Below are 16,801 nucleotides of genomic sequence, written 5' to 3' on the forward strand. Positions count from 1 at the left end.
TAACTCACTGAATGGTAAAATTGTGAAGGGAGAAAAGGTGGTTTTATATCCTCCTGAAGCATGTGGCACGGGGTCATAGATACAGGCAATGCTTACTTAAATATATGATTTAATGTAACTTTTCATTTTAAAACAAAAGTTACATTTTGATAGCTAGGATTCTCCAAAAATGTTTTGACTGCAAAAGCATTGAGTCAAGGATCCAGGAGATGAATTCTGGCTCATCGTCATTAATACACTTAGAAGACTGGTATACACAGAGATTTCCCTGACATTTTATAGTAACAATTTGTCAGGTCACAACAACAACAGCTACTTGATACCACCAGAAATTTGTCAGGTAAACATCCAAGGAGAGCCAATAAAGAAAAAAATACATTTTAGCCACCTAGAAATACAAGCCATTCTAAAGGTTGTACTTATAAAAAAAAAAAAAAAAGGAAAAATTGACAGATTACCTTGTGGTGGGACCATCCTAGAAACAGCCTATTGCCTAAGGCACGACGCCCCTTTCCTTCTCCCACTTTTCCTCTTATGAACCAAAGACAGAAACTGAGAACCTTGGATTCAGGTGGCTAAAAGCCTGAAATAAAACAAAACAAAAAATTTTAACTTTAAGTATTGAGGAAATGCCAGGTCTAGCAAATATAATGCTAGCTGTAGATTACTTACTGATTAGTGAACAAGCGTCTAGATACAGTGGGAAAATAGAAGGTAATTAAATAAATTTTACATTCAGTTTTTTTTGTCAGTCGGGTAATGTGCCAATATAGCAAGGTTTGAGGGAGGCATATCTCACACGAGTGTGAAGACAGTCATCGTACTTATGACCTACAAAAGAATCGATACATGTTAATATAAATATATGATAAATAAATTGTGTATATATATTTCATAATTTGGTCCAATTGGGAATTCACGTTTTATATACTAATTTATATTCTAAAGAATTTATCTACAAAAAGACTTAAAGGGCACTAATTGGCTTCTGTGCCTCTTGATAATATCAGTTTTAATTCAACTTTAACATTTGTTAAAATGCACTGATTTACAAAACTTTATGGACTTGATCAATACTGAGACTTAAGTTATACCTGGGGATCTCACTAGATTTAAACAGTTTTTTCCTATAATCTTGAGAAGGTATCCAAATATAAATTTTAAAAAATGAGTATGCCTCACTTTAACTGTAGCCTTTCCTAGATTTCCCTTAGTGATATACCCATTTCTGTAAAACAGTCTATGTTGAATATAGGTGCTCTGACACAATAAATAAATTAATGCCTTTGGTGCTTACAATTTGGCTTGATAAAATGGCACTCCATGAGCTCCTAGCTGAACCAGGGCCTTCAATGATTAAAACTAATTATATAAAACCTAATTATTAAAGGGATGGTTATTGCCACTGCTTATCCATCTAATAGCCCAATTTTCTTGTTGTTCCCAAATCTGAAAAAAAAATATGAAGGGTATCTTATGATGAGTTGCTGCAAGCCTAATGCGGTGTTTCCATCCATCAGGGCCCCCATACTCAACACCTAATATTAAAATTACTGACTTCATCTGATTAACAGTTGGAAAATCTTTTGCTCTTATAGAATTGGCTGAGTTGCTCTGTTTAGTGCCTATTTCAACAGCCTCTCAGCTGCAAATTGCTTCCACCTCTGAAGGGACACAATATACCTTCCCAGGCTACCCATGGGAGATCACCACTACTTTGTCATCACACACAGTTTTTGCAGACAAGATCTAAAGACATACACCTCCAGGAACACAGGTATGACACTACATAGACATTCTTCAAGGATATTCACTTGATACATGCATTAAGGACACTTAAGACCAATATTTCTTTGTACTTTGGGGTTCTGGTGGCAACATTTACAAATCTTACTTCTTAATTTGCACCAAGCACTTCCGTGTGTGCCCTTGAAAACAAAAACAAAATTAAAAAACCCTTCATTGTAGAGATTGTCAGCATTTTGTAGTGTCTCCTGGAGTCTCTCAACAATTATTTTGGCCATTAGTTGCCCCAGGACTTCCGATGAGAGGTATTTCCCCTTTTGGCCTCATGCTTTACGTTTTATATTTGTTATAAACACAAATAACTGGATACCTACTAAGCTGTCTTGGATAGAGGCTTTCACAGACCTTGAACCTGTGACCCTCACACTCAGCTGCCCATTATGCTTTGGGCCATGGAAACAGCGCCCCACAAGCTTGACATAGCCACCAAGGCCTACCTAAGACAGGATGGAACCAAACCTGGGCCCTCTGGTATACTTCACCTGCAGGAGGGGGTGGCATCCCCGGTCCTCAGTTTCTTGCCAGATGTCAGGGTGCTGGAGGAGGTCACTCCTCTCCCAGACACCTTCACTACCTGGGAAGCTGCTTGGGATTAACTGGGTAAACAGTAATGGGAGTTTATGTGATGTCTATGTGAATGGCACTGTAACCATCATACATGATGGAGCTTAATAGAATGTTGCTGCTTTCCATCCCTTAGCCAACATGTCCCAGATAAAGGATGGGGCTCCAGGAACAACCCCCTTGGCCAAAACTTCAGGCAGTCATCTTAGCAATGATGCCCTGGTCAACAAACACTATCTTCTCATTTATTATAAACTATTAGGCCATTACCAAAAATGCTCATAAACTGACTTTCTCACCTAAGGCATGAAATTGACACTTTTTTTCACTCTTCTTCCTAAACTCCCTGTCTCCTTAGTCTATAATCCTGGTATTATTTCTTGCTGTCTGCTCAAAGATATAAGTCCACACTAAAGGGAACTCTGAAAAGAGTTACTAAAATTAGTGAAGATTATTGCTTTCCCCAGGAAGCGTCAGCCCCATATCAGTCAACTGGTGACCTCTCTAGGGGAGAGAACCACCCACTCCTTAGTGTCTTTTTCTGTTACCACCCTCCAGACACCACAATCTCCCACCCTGCATCTCCAAACATAACCACCACAACCAGCCTTTCCCCTTACAGTCAATAGATGTCCACAACTCAACTCTGATTGTCTTGCCTTACTTTTAAATATGATGCTTAGACATCAAGGGCTGAATTATAGTGAGTGCTTCTTATTTTATGTTGCCTTAACATCAATTTTTAAATATAAATTTAACTTTCTCATGCAAGAAGCAAGACTCAGTCATCCTTGACATGGTTTCCAGTTCTACAACACACTCAAATGACTCAAGCTGGTAGCCAGAGATAAAAGTTAGAGGCGTGTCTCCTGGCTAGCAGACTGGGCTCCCTGCTTTTCCATCACTTTCTTTAAATGGAGCATTCAAACATTTGCCTGTGAACTAATTGACCCACACCCTATTTCCCAATGTATACTGCTCATTGTCGTGTGCTCTCTCTCTCTCCTGTCTCTCTCTCTCTGTCTGCCTACACTCCCTGAGCTACATGTGTGTGGCTTCATGGCAAATACTAAAAAACCCTCAAACTTTCCCATTGTGTTGTGTCATTGAAGCCTAAAATCCACCCCCTGATTGGCTACCCCAAGGAGACTCATGCAGGTGGATCCTCTGCTGGTGCTCTTCTGTCTGGGACTCTGGTGGCTTCTGGGTACAGAAGGTACCAGCGGAGTTGATAATAAAATTCTTTGATTTTCATCCAGACTCAGAGTAACATTTTAAAAAATGAGTTACTTAGGGCTGGGCGCAGTGGCTGATGCCTGTAATCCCAGCAGTTTGGGAGGCCAAGGGGGGCGGATCACGAGGTCAGGAGATCAAGACCATCCTGGCTAACACAATGAAATGCCGTCTCTACTAAAAAAATGCAAAAAATTAGCCGGACGTTGTGGTGGGCACCTGTAGTCCCAGCTGCTCAGGAGGCTGAAGCAGGAGAATGGTGTGAACCTGGGAGGCGGAGCTTGCAGTGAGCCGAGATGGCGCCACTGCACTGCAGCCTGGGCAACAGAGCGAGACCCCGTCTAAAAAAAAATGAGTTACTTATAATAGCCAAATTCATAGAGACGGAAAGTAGAATTGGTCATCAGGAGCTGGAGAAGGGGTAATGGAGAGTTATTGTTCAATGGATCCAAAGTTTCTGGTTGAGATAGTGAAAAAGTACAAGAAATGGATAGTGGCGATGGTTACACAACACTGTGAATGTGGTAACGCTACTGAACTGTACGCTAACAAGTGGATTAAATTGTAACTTTTGTGTTATGCATATTTTACCACCAAAATTAAAAGAACAATTTGAAAAATAAAAACATGTACACAGTTGTTCATAATAGCACAATTTACAGTAGCCAAATGATAGAAACAAGACAAACGTCTACAAATGGAAAAATTGATAAACACTAATTCTGAATCAAATCAAGGGAACATATCTAGGAGTTCCTGGGTCTGGACTGCAACTTTTAAAACTGTTTGTCCTTAGAGCCTTAGCTATACCTCTGTAAATATCATTAATCCAAAATAGGTCACATTCTCTATTGTTGTATTGGCTTATTCTTTGAATATAACAATTTATATGGCTAACATATTTAGGATACCTGAACATATTTTTATAAGTGAAATAGGTCAGATTTTCCTTTTTTAAAAAAATCAGGTTAAGTTTTAACACCACAGCTAGATTTATCATGGGAGATGGCAAGCTTTTCACATATATAAATGTCCTAGAATAGTTTCTTAACTAGTGTACATTTTTAACTTTCTATTTCCACATGTTTGGTTTAGTAACTTGGAGGTAGGTATTAAACTTTAATTTACATTATGGGGGATTATTGGCCTAATAAGATTTTCTGCTTTCTTTAGATCAATACTAGTAATTTCATTTACTAGAAAGTTACAATTTTGTCTAGATATTTAAATATATTAGAATAAGTAATAGTGGTAATTTTAAAACTATTAAAATCTTATACATTTGTCATGGCCATTGCTCTCATTTATTAAATTGTAGACTTATAACTTTTTATTTGACAGTTAAAAATTTTGTGTATTTAAGGAGTACAATTTGGTGATTTGATATACACTAACATTGTGAAATAATCACCAAAATGATGCTAATTAATATCCATTATATCATATAGTTACCATTTTCTTTCTTTTTTTCATGAGAACACTTAAGATATACCCTCTTAGAAAATTTTAAGTATATAATGTAAAGCATTGTTAACTATATTGACAGTGTTGTTTATGGAGAATATATTAGCTATCCAGAACACATTAATCTGTATAATTGAAACTTTACTGTCTTTGCAAATTTTAAATATATAATATATAGTATTGTTAACTACATTGACAGTATTGTATATCCAGAATATATTAGCTATCTAGAACTTATTCATCTTATATAGTTGAAAGTTCATACCATTTGACCAACATCTCCTTACTTCCCCCTCCCTCCAGCCGCTGTTAACCACCATTCTACTCTCCATTTCTATTAGTTCAAAAAATCTTCCATACTTTCTTTATGCATTCATCTGTTGACAGATACTTAGATTGTTTCTATATCTTGTCTATTGTGGACAGGGCTGAATAAACATGGGAGTGCATATATGTCTTTGGGATACTAGTAGATGCAGAAGGCAGATAAGGGGAAGGGTCCCCAGAAAATCTCTAACCTGCCTGTGCACAGGGAGAATGGGGTGGGTGCCACAGGAATTTGGTACCGTGTGCAGGAGGGAGGAGTCTGACCTCTTCGGTTCCTGTGTGGTGGCCCTGGAATCAGTCTGTGAGATGAGGGCCTGTTAGCAGCAACTCCTCTCTCTTTCCTCAGAGTTTTTTTTTTTCTTTTTTCCTTTTTGTCCAATAAATTCCATTCCCCTCACCCTTCGATGTGTCTGTGTGCCTAACTTCTACTGGTCGCTTGACAAGAACCAGGTTTTAGCTGAACTAAGGAGCAAAGTTCTGCAACATTTTGGTTCCCAACGTGGGGCATGAGAGAAAGGGTGAGTAACATGCAAACCAGAAAATCATTTTCCCTTTTGCTTCTAAGACATTTTGTCCTCAGACTTCTGAGGGTAAAAGAAATTATTCCTCCCTCCCCACCATCACTCAGAAATGTCAGCCTTTTCCTTATTTTTTGGGTAGGAATAAGAGGTTCTTCTCCCAGCCATCTTTCCAACCCTGCATTTTAAACCTTTTTTTTTTTTCCTTTTGTAAGGTTGGTCTTAAGCTGTAGCCAATCTAGTGTTCTTTGCATGTCTTTCTGTATGGTTAGTAGCAAACTTTGCTGCATGCCTCCATCTTTTTTTATATCATTGGAAGCATGACTTGGAACCACGTGGCAATGCTTTGTTTAGCCTCTGCCATTTTAAAATGGCAGCCCAGGTTCAGTCCTGACTTAGGAAATGAGTCCTTTCTGGTTTAATATCTGGGTGACCTTTGCCACTTGTTGATTCTCTTCCCCTCCACAAACCGCCTTGGATTTTCCTTTCTCTGAAACTTTAGGAAAGTCTGAAATCCAGAAGCATTGGTCACTTGGCATGGCTAAAGTCAGATACCAAGGGATTTAAAAGGATTTTCTTAAAGAGCATTCAGCATAATTAAAAGTGGATATCCAAATTATAGATATATTTAAAAGGCCTATATGTTTTCCTCTGATTGGATCTTGCTTTACTGGAAAAGGGTTTTTTCTCAGTCAACTGAATTCTTTTTCTCCATTTTGTCTTGCCACGCTTAATCCATGCATGAGAGGCCCTAGGATAACTCCTAGGGGCATGAGACTCCTTGGGAAAAACAGAGAAGGCACCACTGACCCCGTTTGAGGAAGAAACCAGTTTTCCTCATGGAACCCCAGGAATTAAAAATGGATAGATCCCTCTCAAAATCTGTTATTTGCCTCCCAGTTATGCCTGTTTATTAGGCCTTAGAAGCTGCATGTCTCTTAAAGGGTTCCATCTGGAGGCCAATAATCTAATTAAGAGACTGGCAAATGAAAAATCTTATGGCTACTGGGTTTTCTTCTGCCTGTTCATTGTAGTTACATATGTGTTGTATGTGTGATGTCTATAAAAAAGGAGCTCTAATTAATTGACTTAAAGAAAGATAAGCACTTGGATCAAATATTTTTTAAAGGGAAAATAACAGTTGTGGTACCTTTCAGTTCACATGACTTTAATCTTTGGGAAATAAAAACAGCCTTAAAGATTATTGGTAAAATGCAGATGCCGTGAAAATGTAAAATTTGCCCGAGGTTAAAGGATTGTTTTGAATTAGATAATATAAAGCTAAAAGTTCAAAAACGTTGTGAAAGGAGTGTAAAAATTAATCTTGCAAAAGAAATTTTGTGTATGAACATATTAAGTAAATTCAAAAGGGTATTATATGGTTTTTGTGTACATTGAGCATTGAAATAAAAGCACAACAAGGTACTCTTAAGGCACTAATCTGCTCTTTAGAAAAACTTTGTAAAGGATTATAAAAGATTTTTGCTTTTTAAACATTTCTGAGTCATCATTTTGGCAAAATAAATAATTTATGGTAATCTGGAGTTCTATTTCATAATATCAAGTGTTTTAAACCTCTAACATATTCAAGAGGCTTCCAAAATCAAACTCCAGTTTCACAATTGTCTTTCCTGACACCTGGCTTTTTGGATGCTACAGAGGGCTCCTGGAGCATCCAGAAGAGAGGTAAACGGAATTATTTGACATGTTTGGGTACGTGGGATTGCCAAAATGATGTTTAATCTTCTTCAGGTTTTATTTTAGGGAATAATATTAGTTATGTTCCAAAACTGTATGGGACGTCTAAAATTCTAACATCTGAGTATATGCTGTCAATCATAATTAAGGTTGTTACATTATTATAAACCACAGAGATAACCAAATTTATTTGTCAGTCATGTTTCTGACTGTAACTACCCTGTACATCTTGTTGCTCATAGACAATTGTTGTCTTGATCCTCTTGAAAAGATGGTTTATAATCAGTTATAGAACTTTGACAGGTGCTCTCAAATGCAGGCTTCTGGTAAGTTTGTAGATTGTGACATTGGAATAAAGAAAAAATGTACAGGACTCATGAAGAGCTGAAGTGTCACAAATATCAAGCAAAACAAGAGTTAACTGAATGGACTGAACTAATAGAAAGCTGAAGCAATCTTTTCTGACTTTTGCTTGGAACGTTGCTGATCCTTGTTTTGTTTTTCAGAGTCAAGGAAATTTATTTTTAACTATTTATGGCCTTTAATAATTAAGTTAGCTCTACTCCTGTGAACAAATTTGGAGCATACTTCTCTCTCTGCCTGGCTTCTCCAGAATTTAGAAACTACTTTTGAGTATTCTTAACTTATGGCAATATAGTTGTTTGCATCAGTGCAATAAGAATCCATTTTCTTTTGCAACAGGATGCAATTGGAGAAACTGGTTGTTTCACCAAGGCTTTGACTGGAAAGGCATGCTTCCCTTTAAGGAGTTAAGCTCAACTTGCAAAGCCAATACAAGCCCCTTGGGAAAACTTGACTCATATCTTGTCTACACAGTCCCTGTACAGGGTTCCTGACCTATGGTAAGTGAAGAATGTCACTTTCTTTTTTTTATTTATTTATTACACTTTAAGCTCTGAGATACATGTGCAGAACGTGCAGGTTTGTTACATAGGTATACATGTGCCATGGTGCTTTGCTGCACCATCAACCCGTCATCCAGATTTTAAGCCCCACATGCATTAGGTATTTGTCCTAATGCTCTCCTTCCCCTTGCCCCCCACCCCACAACAGGCCCCGGTGTGTGATGTTCCCCTCCCTGTGTCCATGTGTTCTCATTGTTCAACTCCCACTTACGAGTGAGAACATGCAGTGTTTGTTTTTCTGTTCCTGTCGTAGTTTGCTGAGAATGATGGTTTCCAGCTTCATCCATGTCCCTGCAAAGGACATGAACTCAAGAACATCACTTTCTGATAGGCCCAGGAACAAAATCCTTTTGGGACCTCAAGAAGAGGGGAGTTTACCCAACTCACAGGTATTTGAGGGTACAAACCATGGCTGGGGTTGGCTTCAGAAAGTCCTATCTGAGATTCCTTGTGGAACAGAGTTCCATCAAAGCCAATATCAAAGAAATAATTATTCTTGCTGTACTTTATGCAAATAATTGGGTGAATTATAAGACTAAAGTCTATTTTGCAAACAACTCAGTTCTATCATGATTTGTTTTTAACAAAAATGAGGACTGGAGAGAAATTATGTTTCAAAACTTGTCATACATTTGTAATTAAATTCTAGACTCATTAGTGTTTTTAAGTTTTGCCTGCATTTTAGACTAACCCTACTTATTCCTGTGAACCAACCAGAAATCTCCAGCTGCAGCTCAGAAGGAACAAAAGGGATGGGTGATGTAAAAATCTGGATCAGTATTCTAGTTCTGAGCAATTATCCTGCAAATCCTGGCAGTTGATGGGAATAAATAGGATGCCTATCACCTGGAGGTTTCCCTTTTGGGAAACAAGACCAAGGGAGCTAACCAAAGCCAAGCCCCATGCACCTGAATCTTAGCAAGCATAACTATAGCCACCAGTTATCTGGGTGTGTCACTAGACTTCCTTTTCTCTCCCTTGTTGGAGAAGTACTCAATCTCACAGCTTCCCTTAGCATTCAGCTTATGGTAAGGAGTCTATACAACCCCCTAAGACACATTTTTGGTTTCAAACTCAATCCTAAGCTTCGGATCAAAGCCCTAGGAGAGAAAATTGGATCTGAGGGATCCAGAGGCAGATGATAATGGAAGTTAAAAGATACAGTGCAAATGAGCATGACTAATTCCTGCCAATTAAGCCAAGCGTCCTCTTTGATGGATAAAGGTCATTCTAGTATCCATGGCATAAACGAGGTCTAGGGAATTCAAAGGCTACTGACAGGAGGGGAGATAAGGCATATGGGTGGGTAAGGGTGGGTGCTCCCACTCCCTAGTCACCCTGTTAACATAGGTGAAAGCTGCTTTGACACCCATGGGCAGCACCCTGTCATGATTGCCAGGACTCAGAGATATATGGATAAAAGAGAGAAAGAGCAATGCCACAGTTTCTCTCCCTCACATACCCTGGGTATTTGCTAGGAAGAGAAGGGAACCTGGGTTGACTCACTCCCCTCTTTCTAGATGGGTAGCCATTCATCTTCAGTATGTACCCCATTCAAATGCATCCTGAACCTCTAAGACTTCTTTGAAAAAAATGCCTTCTTCTTCCTCCCCTGTCCTCTCTTCACAGGGGTGATTGGTAATTGTGTCTTGATACTATGGGACACTACCCTCAGATGCATCCTCCAAACTGGGAAGAGTTAATTTCCAAAATCTTAAGCTCATTGGCTTAGGATTGGGCTCGGGGGGAAGGGAACCCAGAAACCTGACATGCCAGCAAGGGAGTAAAAGTATTTTTATGAGTCGGGCTTTTGGCCTCCCTCTCCCTGTGCAAACTGGCAAAATGCCTCTGGATTTTTGAACTGTCCTTACCGCCTCCCCCACCTTACTGCATTTTGGTACATGTTTTCTAATAATCCAGCTTGTCTCTTCTCACCTTCAGGCCATCAAACTCCAATTGGTCATGCAACCCAAGATGACCTCAGACGATGACCCCTTCTGCCAGGGACCCTTAAATAGACCTCTAAGGGAGATCTGATGGTGTTTTCCCAAAACAGAGCCCCCTGTCATCAGGAAGCAGTTAAGATTGATCTTCATGCTTATCCTTATCCTTATCCTTATCCTTATGCTTATTCTAATGGCAGTTAGATGGGGAGAATGATAGATGCAGGAGGCAGGTAAGGGGGAGAGTCCCCAGAGAACCTGTGACCTGCCTGCACACTGGGAGAATGGGGTGGGGCCATGGGAAGTTCATGCCATTTGCAGCGGGGAGGAGCCTGGTCTCTTCAGTTCCTGTATGTGTGTGTGGTCTGGAATCAATCTATGAGGTGGGAGACCCGTTAGCAGGACTCCCTCTCACTTGGCTGGGAGTTTTTTTCTTCTTTTCCTTTTTGCCCAATAATTCCATTCCACTCACCCTTCAAAGTGTTTGTGTGTCTGACTTTTCCTGGTTGTGTGACAAGAACCCTGCTTTAGCTGAACTAAGGAGAAAAGTTCTATATCAATAGCCCTCTGTGGAGTGTTTACAGGGGCTTATGGCAAAAGCCTGTGGGCACCTCCCAACAAGTCCTGGGACTTTGGACTAGAGAATTTCCACTTGATGGGCATTTACTGCCTTCCTATGGGATGTTAACTGAAGCTACCCTTATGCTAATGGAAATAACAGTGCCCAAAAGAGTTCCGTGATGAGATAGAAATGATTTATATGGGATATGCCTACCTGCAGAGTGGAAGAAGGAGATACTCATGAGCAGGGAACATATTTTTAACCTAGGACTGCCTCTGGAACTATGTGATGAACTGCTAGATTCTACAATGCCCAATAAATAGCTCTCATTTCTTTAGAAGAAGAAGTGAACAAACAACATCCTGTTTGGAAGGCTGCTATTCTGATTAAAGAAAAATCAAGAAAATCTTATTCTTTTGAATTACTTATAGCTTACAAGGATTGAGTAAACTATTTTGTGAGCAAAATTTTCTCTTCTCTCTACCTGAGTTCTCCAAAATTTGGAAGCTATTTGTGGGTATTCATATTTTATGGAAACAGAATTATTTGCATAAGTTTAGTAAGGATCTGTTTTGTTTTGTAACAGGACACAATCAGACACTGGTTATTTTACCATGGCTTTGATTGGACCAGCATAGTTTTGGAGTGACCAGACTGAGGAATGGAGGTCAACTTTAGAGCCAACAAAAAGCCCATTGGAAAGATTGGCCTAGTACCTTGACTAAAATGTTCCTTTACAAGGTTTCTGACCTGTGGTAAATAAAGAATGACACTTTCTAATAGGCCCAGGAACCTCAAGATATTTTGAGAACTTGAAAAGAGAAGAATTGGTACAGATATTAAGAGCACAGTCTAATGGGAAATCCTTGGCTTGGCTTCTGGCCCCAAGGCTTTTAAAAAGTTGACTTTAGAATTCCTTATAACAGTTCTAGCAAAGCCAACTTAAAAGGAGTCCATGTGGATAATTACTGTTCTCACTATACTTTATGCAAATAATCAGGCCAAGTATAATGAGACCACTATTTGTTTTTGACTCACATATGGGGCACTCCTGGGCAACAGGAGGACGTCTCCAGAAAGCCACCCTGCCACCTGTCTCTAAGCTGCTTTTAAGCTGATTTTCTGATTCTTTGCCTAATGCATGCAATGAGACCAGTTTTTCTTGGTATATTCTCAGATGTGGTCTGGGATGTTTGGGTTCTCAGGGACACCTGCTTGTCATTTGGGCCCCATGGCCTTGGCTTATGGCCTGGCCTTCAGGGTTCAAGCACTGGACATGTACTCTGAAGTAACTGGATGGGGAACCCGTTCTCCTACACGAGAATTAACTAGATTTTAATGAAACATTCTTTAGAGAAATAGGTCTTTAAAATTGTGGAAAACTTCAGGTTTACATGTTTGGAGAAAGGTTGAAAGAGAGTCAATAAAATATATTAATCCTCATTCAGTTTCTTCTACATTCAAAAACTTCAATTTGGAATAATATTTTTATTTATACACAATAGCCGCTGTTGGAGAAGAATATTTCTAAAAATAGTGTTTTTAAGAAAAAAAAAAAAAAAGCTTAAACTCATTTTGGTAGTAGGAAGAACCCAAAGTCAGATTCCCTATATTTCCTGCTTGGTTAGTAAGCCATTAAAATATTATTCAAATTCTTAGAGATAAATGAGCCTCCTCTATTATATCTGCTGTTATTCTTAGATAATACAATACATTTCAATAATGTATTGCCCTTTCAGCTGTTCCACATTCCTTTTATTATTTCTCTGTTTCTATTTGGAATCTTCTTTTCTACCTGAAAAACTCTCTTTAGTATTTGTTTTTGAGAAGAGATGAAAGTGTCGAATTCTATTTTTTTGTTTGTCTCAAAATATCTTGACTTCGTCTTTATTTTTGAAGGATATTTTCACTGGGCATAGGCGTAGAAGTTGGGAGTTATTTTCTTTTAGCACTTTAAAAACATCATTCTGTTATCTTCTGGCTCCCACTAGTTATGTTCAGAAGTTAGTTCAACTTTAGTTCCTTTAGTTAATTTGTCTTTTTTTCTCTGCCTCCTTCTATAGTTTTCTCTTTGTCTTTGTTTTTCAGCATTTTTGCTGTTGTGTGCATTAGAGTGGTTTTCTTTGCACTTACACTGCCTGGGGCTCATAGAGATCCTTGAATCTGTGGGTTAATATTTTTCATCAGTTTGGAGAAACTATTGTCCATTACCTCTTCAAATTGCTATTCCGTATTTTTCCCCTCTAGAATTTCACGTTAGATTTTTATACTGTGTTCAACCCACATTAGTTTTGATTTTCAAAATCATTTCTTCTTTCTCTACTTCTAAGTGAATATTTTCTATTAACCTGACTTCTAGCTTATTAATCCAGCTTTATTCTGAGCTTATTCTGCTATAATTCTGCTTATTAAAATCTTGATTTCAACTATTGCATTGTTTAGTTTTAGAGCTGCAATTAGATTTATTTTTATTGATTATAGCTCTATGGTGACATTTTAAAAATCATTTCATTAATTGTTGTCATCTGTTCCTCTATTTTCTTGAACACATTCATCTATTATTTTAAAGTCTTTGTTTTGATAACTTCAATATCTCTATCACCTATCGTTTTCTTTAACTTTTTTCTCTGTATTTTGTCTATAGTCCTGTCTCTTGGCTTGAGTAGTAATTTTTTATTAAATGCAAGATAATGTGTATGAAAGTTGTAGAGACTCCAGATGTGTTCTTCTAGGGAAGGTTTAACTTTGTTTTACTAGGAAGATGGTTTCAAATTGTATTAGAAAATATGTGATAATTATGCAATTTGAGCTTTTTCGGTAGCTCTTTGAGGGTATCTGTAAGAATTAACGATGTAGATGTAATTTTTTGAAAAGTCTCCTTATAATTTTTCATTGCCCCTTTATATTTAGTGAAGCTTCAAAAATGAAAAACATGTCACTACTGAATTAGAAGTCAAAGGAAAGAAGGTGTGGATGGAAATAAAGAAGATAGTAATGCTGACTGAGAAGTCACCTCAAGTAAGATATATCTTTGTTGGAAAGGAATGTCATGACACACTGAAAGGTCGTATTACTTTATTTCACTAAGTATGATACACTGAGATTTTATATTATTTTATTTTGTGAGAGTTTAATTTAGCAAAGCAATTATTCTTTTACTTAGGGTATGATTTAGTGGTCTGTCTTTGAGATGTAAGTAGTAACTTACTAGTAATTTTACTTTCTCTCTCTTTAAATTCTAAAAGTAGAAAATATTAATTTATAAACTCAATATTAACTATTTGAGTCCACAAGTATTAGAGTGGAAGGGTAATTACACCTCATTTAACAGATAAAGTGACAGAGCCAGTAAGTACCTTGTCTAAGACCAATCATGACAGAGCTGGGACCATATATAGATCAGAGATCAGCAGAAGTGCCAATGGTTATATTAATTGTGCCTTTTTATTTTCGATGCCTATATATCATGGGGCCTTGCTAAAACTGGAGGGCAGACTCTCCCAGGATTAATTAGCTCCTAGAGATAGCAAACGACTTTCCCAAGAGCACACCTTTTTTTTTTTTTTTTTTTTTTTTTTTGAGATGGAGTCTCACTCTGTCGCCCAGGCTAGAGTGCAGTGGCGCGATCTCGGCTCACTGCAAACTCCGCCTCCCGGGTTCACGCCATTCTCCTGCCTCAGCCTCCCGAGTAGCTCGGACTACAGGAGCCTGCCACCACGCCCGGCTATTTTTTTGTATTTTTAGTAGAGACGGGGTTTCACCATGTTATCCAGGATGGTCTCGATCTCCTGACCTCTCAATCTGCCCGCCTCGGCCTCCCAAAGTGCTGGGATTACAGGCGTGAGCCACCGCGCCTGGCCCGAGCACACCTTTTATATGCAAACCAACCAAATGAAAGCCTGCACCCCCAACCACCTCCTTTATTCGGCTCACACAGGGCTCTAACACTTTGGGCACTATCCCTTGCCCTAATTACCCCAGAACTAGGTGCCAGACACAGCCCAGATACCCCAGAGCCCACCAACGTTATTCAAACTAGCCCATCCTAAACCTGTTTACCTCACCTTGTTTTTCCTGTGGATATCACAATAAAGATTTTTGCCTATGTTTTCCTCTCCCTCCCTCTGCCTCCTGACCATCCCTGGTGCTTCCCCATGTGGCTCCCTGTGGTGTGGCATGCCCCCTCCTCTTGGGAACTGTGAGTAACAAATTATCTGTTCAATATCAATCATCTCCTGGTCTGTTGGCCTCACCATACATGAATAATAAGAAAACCTACATTTTGAAACAGTGGTGTTAAAGGAGATGATTGATGTGTCATTGAGCACCCCAGTGTACACTTGAGCTATGAGGTTCCCCTTTGCAGTATTACTCAGATAACATCCTTCTGGGAAGAGTCACTGCAACTTCAGGCCTGAAATTAATTACAGATAATAGAGCTCCAAATTGTTGCCAAAGCAAAGGTAAGTGACATTTTTTCAGGCATGTTTCATCTCTACTTTCTTGTTACCTTTTCTCTTTCAGGAATTCTACCTCTTCAGGTGTTTATCTTATGTCTCCTTCTCCTAATCTGGCCAATTAATTAGTTAATTAATCCTAACTGAGGTATAAATGTTAGTTCATGAGGGCAGGGGCATGGCTTTTGTTCACTCATATGTTTCTAGCCCTTAAAACAGTGAAAACCCCATAATATTGTGCTCAGAAAACAATTGTTGAATGAAGGATAATTAATTGAGGTGGGATTACTCTCAGGTCCTGGGTGGACTCATTGTCTTTAGTTATTACTGATCATGGCTTGACATTTTGTCAATAAGAATAAGAAATGGCATAAAAGAAAATGATCATGTCAGATATATATGCAGGGTCTAAGTCTCCAAGCTTTTTAAAAGAATCGCACTAGGCCAGGTGTGGTGGCTCACACCTACAATGCTAGAACTTTGGGAGGCTGAGGCAGGCAGATTGCTTGAGCTTAGGAGTTTGAGACCAGCCTGGGCAGCACAGTGAAAACTTGCCTTTACAAAAAAATACAATAATTAGCTGGGCATGGTGGCACACACCTGTAGTCCCAGCTACTTGGGAGACTGAGGCAGGAAGATCACATGTGCCCGGGAGTTTGAGGCTGCAGTGAGCAATGATTATACGACTGCACTTCAGCCTGGGCAACAGAGCTAGACCCTGTCCCCCTCCAAAAAGAAAAAAAGAACCCCATTGTATTCATACTTTTTGTGAGACAATGTAGAAAAGCAGTTAAGGATGTAGGCCTTGGAATTTAATTGCTTTAATTTAAATCTTTGTTTCTCCTACTTACTACCAATGTGACCTTGCACAGCTTACTTAACCTCTCTCTGCTTCAATTTCTCATCTGTCAAATGGGGATGATAATCATAGTATCTATCACAAAAGAGTTGCTAAATTACTCAGAGTTGCTAAATTAATTTTCCTGTGAAGCACACAGAGTCTTACACATAGTAAGCACCACAAAGGTACTAAGCTATTATTATAGTTTTCCAAATATAGCTAGAACTAGAAGCCATCATCACATCAGCCCCCTAAAGGACCAGCTGGACTTGACTTAGTCACCACAGCTTTGCATAGACACCAGCATCATCCAATCGTGTACTTAGGTTGCAAATTGTATACTGTGTAGGTTTTTCCCGGTGTAAGCTGACATGTGACCTCAATTATCTTCAAGCTCATTGTCAGACCACAATGCCATACTGATCATACTGATCCTATAAAATCTTAGGAGCATAGTCATCT

At 38.8% G+C, this 16,801-nt stretch overlaps 1 pseudogene; it reads right to left on the bottom strand.

Annotated features, from left to right (window-relative positions):
* Positions 1–746: 746 nt before the first annotated feature.
* Positions 747–843, bottom strand: LOC129044823 (small nucleolar RNA U13; annotated as a pseudogene).
* Between the last annotated feature and the right edge of the window lie 15,958 nt (positions 844–16,801).

Source organism: Pongo pygmaeus, chromosome 13 (assembly GCF_028885625.2).
Source record: "Pongo pygmaeus isolate AG05252 chromosome 13, NHGRI_mPonPyg2-v2.0_pri, whole genome shotgun sequence".
NCBI lineage: Eukaryota > Metazoa > Chordata > Mammalia > Primates > Hominidae > Pongo > Pongo pygmaeus.